Raw genomic sequence first — 6,411 nt, forward strand, 5'->3', positions numbered from 1 at the left:
ATGTGCATAGGGGCTGTGCAGGGGATACGGATTTGGGGGGGCGCAGGGGGTGGGGTGCATAGGGGCTGTGCAGGGGATATGGATTGGGGGGGCGCAGGGGGTGGGGTGCATAGGAGGGTGCAGGGGGGGTGGAGAAGCAGGGACAGCCAGAGCAGGAGGCTCCCACTCACCTTTGTGGCTTCATCCCCAGGGCGCGCTCCAAGTTCCACAGGGGCTGCTGCCTCCAGTCCCGGCCCAAGCAGGGATGTGGATCCACAGGGCTGCAGAATCTGCCTCCTCCCCTCGGCTGGCCCCAAACCAGCAGCAAAAGAAAGTTTCCTCCCAGTGCTCCAGGGGAAGTAAGGACCTGAACCACACTCACCACCTTAACCCCTGCACTGCTGGCCAGCCCCAGGCAGGCTCAGCTGCCAACAGGGCACTGCCCTGGGGAAGCTCACAGCGTGAGCGGGCCTGGCACTGCTGGCAGAGCCCTGCACTGAGGGATGTGCCATGCATCGGCTCCACGGCCTGGGCAGTGCCCGAGGTGGAGGCTGGACATCGGATTCTGACACACAGACCTTGTGGTGCTGGAGTCCCCCTGCCCAGGGACGGTGCCTCCCCCCCGCTGCTCCCCAGGGACCATCCGCCGAATTGCTGCCGAATAGCTGGACGTGCCGCCTCTCTCCGGAGTGGCCGCCCCAGGCACCTGCTTGACAAGCTGGTGCCTGGAGCCGGCCCTGGTTGCTACATCTGGGGCCATGGGCCCCGCCACAGCGTCAGTCACCGCTCCAGCCTCAGCGTGTTCCAGTCCCTGCCGGCCCAGCCAGCCCTTACCCCGTTCCTGGCAATGCCAGGGCTTTCTGGAAATGTACGGCACTGTGCCGGAGAAACTCCCTGGAGCAACACGCCCCCGGCCGCCAGCAGGAGGCGGCAGCAGGGCTCCGTGCACATGCAGCGTCGTGGGATGGATCCCAGCTCCTCCATCCCAAAGGCTGCTGGGCTGTTGTCTTGCCTGTGCAGAGCACTGCAGCCGAGACCCGTGGCTCACGCTCGTGCGCACAGTGCAGCGTGCCGTACAGGGGCTGGGGCCAGGGCGCTGTACGGAGCTGGGATCCGTGGGAACTGGGCTTGCTTGGGAGCCAGGCCGGGGGACTGGGCTCTGCCAGGATCTGTCTCTTGCGACCCCAGGTCTAGTGAGAAATGGCTGTGGGAGCGAGTCCCATCCCAGTGGCCAGGCTCCCCCACCCCACTGCCTCAGTCTCCAGCCACAGCCGTTTGTGCCAGCGCTGATGACCTTAGCACAGGTACTTCCTGGAGATTAGTGCCCAGCCGGGGACCCCCAACTGCACCGGGGGCAGTCGGCTGCTCACAGAACCCCACATGGGCCCCTCTCCCCAGGCATGCCCTGCACGGCTCCATGGGACTCTGATGGGATCTGCCCCCATGCCTGTATTCCAGCAGCCTTGCCCCTGCATGGCCAGGCCGGGCCGACTCGGCACTGCTGCCAAGGTGGGTACGGCACTGGGGGACCAGGGGCCTTTCCAGATCTGCTCCACTCGCTGTTCCAGGCTCTTTAAAGTGATTCCAGCTCTCCTGGGCCTTGGGGCAGATCCCAGAACCCAGCCAGAGCCGCTGCCTGGAAGGATTTAACAACATACCCTCCACCTCTGCTGCCCCGGGCCCAGCCCTGGCGCCCGTCAGCCACCGGCGCCAGGGGATTTCACTGGGCTGCTCACATCAGAAAACCAGAGGGCCAGTGCCGGAGATGCCCCAGAGGCCAGGACACAGGCCCACGCCCCACCCCCACATCAAAGAGCCCAGTCACCGGGACTCTGGGCCCAGCGAGGAGGGCTGGAAGAATATAGGTCACGTTACAGCACGAGGAACAGGCCCAAAGCACACAACCGAACAGGATGCACTCAGGAGCACACCGAGTTGTTGTGTTAGCATGGAGTGACCCTGTGAAACGTCACTGCTGGCTGGGCTGTGGGCTGACGTAACAGAACTAAAACACGGGTGCGGTCAATCATTGGCTGCATAAGGAACTCCTTTTTCATAACCTGTAACGAACAAGTGGGTCATTGCCAATGATTGGCCCTCGGCTCCAGCGGGGCCAGATGAAGCAAACGCGGAAAGGGTCCTTTGCTTCCCATGCTGGAGCCCCCCAAGAGGGCGCAGCCCTCCTGGGTTAGCCGCTTGGGCCGGATCTTGGTCACAAGCTAGAAGGTTTGTTGCGCTCTGGGGTAGTCTCACTCACTGGGGGTAGTCTCACTCACTGGGGTAGTCTCACTCATTTAGGCCTTTCCGGCGGGTTTCAAGCAACGAGAGCATTTGGCCCCTGGCTGAATAAGGCATTTCTGGTCCCCCCGGCGTGGAACTAGCCTCCTGCATAAACAATCATCATGGAAACAAGGGCAGTGACTGATCCCACGGGCCCTGCTGGGCTCATGGAAACCCCAGGGGAGCCGTGAAAGGGGACTGCAGCCAGGGCAGGCGGCCAAGCCGCCTCAGGGCTCAGCGCTAGGCCAAGGTCAGCTCCCGGCAGGGGACAGCGAGAGCTGGAGGGAGCACAAGCCTGCACCCGTCGCACTGAGCAGGGGCTGGCAAAGCAACAGAGCCAGTGCCCGGAGGAGCCCCCAGGGTCCAGCGACGCACAGCAGAGGGGCCACGGCCCAGGCCTGGGGCCGGCCTCACACCAAGCAGCTCCCCGGGAGTGCAGGCACTGGCTGGGGACAGGCGAGGCAGCCTAGGCCTTCGCCCCAGCTCGCTCACGGACACACTGGGAGCCAGGCCACGCAGGGAGGGCCGCGCTGGGCACCGGGGCCGCGGGCGGAGCCAGGCCGCAGGGGGAGCCGCGAGAGAGGCTGGGCCAACCCCAGGAGGGACCGAGCCCCAGCCAGCACCAGTCACCCTGTCACAGCCTGCGGCCAGCGGCGATACCATGAGGTGGCTGCCTAGGGTGACCAGATGTCCCAATTTTATCGGGACAGTCCCGATATTTGGGGCTTTTTTTATATTGGCTCCTATTACCCCCCACCCCCGTCATGATTTTTCACACTTGCTGTCGGGTCACTCTACGGCTGCCCATCAGGAGGGAGCCCCCCCATGGCCTGATCCATCTGCAGTTCGGTCCGTGGGGCAGCACGAGGAGTTCTCCCAAGGCAGGGGACCCTGGAGCAGGTCATTCGCCTGGCAAAGACCAGCAGATGCACACACCTACCCAGACGCTGCAGTGGGTGATGCCAGGACATGTTGCTGGCATTAGCACCGACTCCCTGCAGAGCTTCCCAGCAGCCCTGCCCCATGCATTGCCCCACAGCAATGTGTCACCAGCCAGGGCCGGCTCCAGGGTTTTGGCCGCCCCAAGCAGCCAAACAAACAAAACAAAACAAAACCGCGATCGCGATCTGCAGCGGCGATTCGGCAGAAGGTCCTTCGCTCCAAGCAGGAGTGAGGGTCTGTCCGTCGAATTGTCACCGAACAGCTGGACAGGCCGCCCCTCTCTGAAGTGGCCGCCCCAAGCACCTGCTTGGTAAACTGATGCCTGGAGCCGGCCCTGTCACCAGCCCTGCCCCGCACGCCGCCCCCATACGCCGCCCCACAGCAATGCGCCACCAGCCCCACCCCACACGCCAGCCCACAGCAATGCGCCACCAGCCCCACCCCACACGCCACCCCACAGCAATGCGCCACCAGCCCCACCCCACACACCAGCCCACAGCAATGCGCCACCAGCCCCGCCCCACACACCAGCCCACAGCAATGCGCCACCAGCCCCACCCCACACACCGCCCCACAGCAATGAGTCACCAGCCCTGCCCCACGCAGGGCCTGGGGACTGCAGCGGACCCACGCCAGCACCAAGGAGCGCTCAGAGGGGTCTCCTCGGGCCGCAGGGCAGGTCTCTGGGTCTCGGCTCCCAGGGCAGCCCCTGTGCAGCATGGATCTGTGCTTGGGCCCTGCTCAGCCCCATGGCCCCACACCCTTATAGAGTCCAAGCCGGGCAGAGCCTGACCTGCAGAGCACAGCCAGGGACTGCCCCGGCCTGCTCCCCTCTGCCTAGAGCCAGGGCCGGCTCCAGGCACCAGCCCACCAAGCTTGTGCTTGGGGCGGCACCTGGAGGGGGACGGCGCGGTGCGGTGCTCCAGCCCCGGCTGCCAGGGGAGCCCACCGCAGCTCCGCTGGCGGCCGGAGCCCCGGGAGGAGGGCGGAGAGCCCGGCCGGGCTCTGGACGCCGGGGAGAGCGGAGCCGCGGCGGGCTCGCCACCCTCCCCCCAGTGCTCTGGCTGATTGGGGAGAGCGGCCCGCGGCCGGGCTCGGCGCCCTCCCCTGCCGCGCTGGGGGGGGCGGCGGGAGACTTTTTAGCCTGGGGCGGCAAAAAAGCCAGAGCCGGCCCTGCCTAGAGCACAGCTTCTAGCCATGTAGGCTTGAGGATGAGATCGCCCCAGTCCTGGACAAGCAGGTGAATTCCCCTGAGTTCTCACTCTCCCCTGCCCAGGGACCCCCCCAACTGCCTTGCCCCTCCCTGCACCCCTGGGAGCAGAGCAGGCAGCACAGGGGGCCTGGCTTATGCTCCTGGAACCTGGCCTGAGCCCCACCTGCATCCCCACAGAGCTGCCACCAGCGCCGGAGCCCCGGCTGGGAACCAGCCCTGCCGGGGGCTCACACTGCCCACCCCACCCCGGGGCTCCGGCTGCAGGGCACAGGCAGCGGGCGGCAAAGGCAGCCCAGTGCGTTGGCTTCTCCTCGCAGAGCCAGGGCCGGAGGGAGCGGTGCCCAAAGCTGGCTCTGAGGAGTGGCTCCGGATCCTCCCCTCAGCGCGGCCCCTCCCTGGCCCATGGTGGGAGCTGCTGGCTCATGGCCCTTGATTCCTGCACTGGCCACGGGGGGCAGTGGGGGACCCCCAGGCTCACGCTCTGGGACAAGGAGGGCTGGAGAAAAGCATCGTTCAGCCAGGCACCTTGTGCCATCCAGAGAGTGCCCCGGGGCAGGGCCGTCACTGCCACGGCCTGCCCAGCCTCGCTGCCCTTTGGGGGCCTGCCCACTGCAGGGCCCTGCCGGCTGCATGGGGCAGCGTGTGGGGGCACCGCCTGCTGCTCACTGGGTGCCGAGGGGTTAACGCACGGCTCGCTGCGGCTGGGTTGCACAATTATTTGTCTCTGCTGGAGACGGGCCTGGCCAAGAGCAGGCCGGAGAATCCCCGATGGGAGTGAAGACAAAGCAGGGCGGGCCGGGGGGGGGGTGTCTTTCTGCCCACACGAAGCCTGAGCCGGCTGCACAGAGCAGGACTGGGACCCCCCAGTTGTTAGCAAACCACCCTCCACCAAGGACCCCCCTGCCCCAGGCAGCCCGCGCGGGATCCGGCTTGCCTGCCCTGGCACAGAGCACCCAGCGGGCAGTGCCCTGGCTCGCTGACTTCCACCCTGCAGCCAGCGCCCAAAGGCCCAGCCTGGGCAAGCTGCTGCCCCAGGGAGGAGCCTGCTGCCATGTCAGCGACCCCCACGTGTCCGCACGGCCAGGGAGCGCAGGAGCCAGCTGCTGTGAGCGGGGCACCAGGAGGAGACGGGTGGGGACGCTCTGCCAACGTGGGCCCCCCCACGCCCAGCCAGACTCTCAGAGACGGCCCAGCGGGGGGAGCTGAGCCCTGAAGGAAAAGCCGGTCATGTGAACGGCAAAGAGCCAAGGGCGCCGGGCCAGCAACCCGCCCACTGCAGCTGTGCTGCATCTGTATCCCCCCCACACACACCCCTCCCACACCTCTGCCCATCTCGACACAGGCCTGTACGCAGCACCCCCAGGCGACCCTGCCCACACCGCCCGTGTCCACGCACACGCCTCCCGTTTCCCGCACGTGCAGGTGTGGGCAGCTCCGTGCGGCTAGGCCGGGCGCTGCTCTCTGCCACGAGGGACGGGGAGCACGTGGAGACACCCTGTGGCTGGTGCCAAGCGCCCTCTGCCCCCCGCCCCTGCTAGCCCTTCCTCTGCCTTCATGTGGGCCGAGCTCCCTGCCAACCCCGGGGCCAGGGGCAGGTCCCTGCCCTCGCAGCAACAGGGCTTGGTGTCACCATGGCCCTTCCCGGCCCAGCCCCTGCAGCGCTCGAGTGGCTCTGTCCAGGCCGGCGCTGGAAGGGTTAAGCCTGGCTGAGAAGTGAGGGGCAGGCAGCTGAGGAGGAAACCACAGGAAAATTCCTTCCAAACAGAGTCATCTCTTCCCTGCCTGAGGGAAATGGAGGCAGAGCCCAGAGGGGAGCTGGGCCCCGCCTGGGGGAGGGACCGAGTGGCCCTGCCAGCACACGTCCAGTCCACTCCAGCCCCTGCCCCCAAGGAGAGGCAGTACCCGGCCGTGGGGACCTCACTGGGGACAGAGACCCGCTCCCCCTCCATGGGGCTGGAGCCAGGGGGGCTGGGCAGGAGCTGCCACGGCATCGGGGC

General features: G+C 66.8%; 1 protein-coding gene across 1 annotated transcript in view; it reads right to left on the reverse strand.

Annotated features, from left to right (window-relative positions):
- Positions 1-312, reverse strand: part of ANPEP (alanyl aminopeptidase, membrane) — a 67,664-nt gene extending 67,352 nt beyond the window's left edge. The window contains exon 1 of the mRNA XM_034784909.1: positions 171-312. The gene's annotated coding sequence lies outside the window, so the exon portion shown is untranslated. The remainder of the gene's footprint in view (positions 1-170) is intronic.
- Positions 313-6,411: the final 6,099 nt, after the last annotated feature.

The sequence above is a fragment of the Trachemys scripta genome, chromosome 10 (genome assembly GCF_013100865.1).
Source record: "Trachemys scripta elegans isolate TJP31775 chromosome 10, CAS_Tse_1.0, whole genome shotgun sequence".
Taxonomy (NCBI): Eukaryota; Metazoa; Chordata; order Testudines; family Emydidae; genus Trachemys; species Trachemys scripta.